Genomic DNA, 777 nt, shown 5'->3' on the forward strand with positions numbered 1-777 from the left:
GGGCCTCCTGTGGGGGTCTGGGCCGCGGCCGGGGGGCAGCGCCGGGAAGAGGCTCAGCACAGGCTCGCCGCATTTTAGCTGCGCACGGCACGGAAGGGCTCTGGGCAAGTTGGCAAAGGGGACCCTGTGGGGACAGGGGTGCTCAGGGGACACAAAGTCCCTGTTGAACCTTGGGCAGCCGTCAGAGGTGGGAGCAGGGAACGGGGTTGGAAGCAGGCAGAAGAAGAGATCCGAGCTGGGCTCTGGGATCTGAGCGCTAACTGCTTTTCCTAACACTGCAAATGCACAGAGCGTGTCCCCCCCCAAAAAAATTCAACGAGTTTGTTTAAATTAAAGCAGACACGAATACAGGAAGGGCAACCGCCATACCCAGAGCGCAACGCAGAGGGGCCTGGGACCCTGCAGGGCAAGGCAGGGCCGGTGTCCGAAATCTCCGGTCATGACCTCCCCAGCCTCCCAAAGCACTTTCGGTTTGGTAGCACAGTTCCCGGATGCTTTTGCCTGGCACCTGGACATCAGCCCTGGCAAAGGTCGATAGCCTTAAACCCAGCGTTTCCAGCCCAGGTTTGGACTTTTACAGGATACTCAAAGCTGCCTGCCCACCTCAAAGGCCCCCAGAAAAATCCTGCCAGCTACCAGCACCCGTGGGAGACCCCGAGCGCTTTGCAGTGCAGCCCCGGAGCCCCACGGGAGCCCGGCTACAGGGCTTGGCCACCACCGGGCATGGGTCCCCTCCCAGCAAAACCCTCCTGGGAGCTGGCTGCAGTTTGGCTTCCA

At 61.3% G+C, this 777-nt stretch overlaps 1 protein-coding gene across 1 annotated transcript in view; it reads right to left on the reverse strand.

The window, feature by feature from the left end:
* Window positions 1-777, reverse strand: part of LOC104121983 (hepatocyte nuclear factor 1-beta-like) — a gene marked incomplete at its 3' end in the record, with an annotated part of 10,378 nt that overhangs the window by 8,601 nt on the left and 1,000 nt on the right. The gene's annotated exons all lie outside the window — the stretch shown is intronic.

Source organism: Egretta garzetta, unplaced genomic scaffold, assembly GCF_000687185.1.
Source record: "Egretta garzetta isolate BGI_Z169 unplaced genomic scaffold, ASM68718v1 scaffold120, whole genome shotgun sequence".
Taxonomy (NCBI): domain Eukaryota; kingdom Metazoa; phylum Chordata; class Aves; order Pelecaniformes; family Ardeidae; genus Egretta; species Egretta garzetta.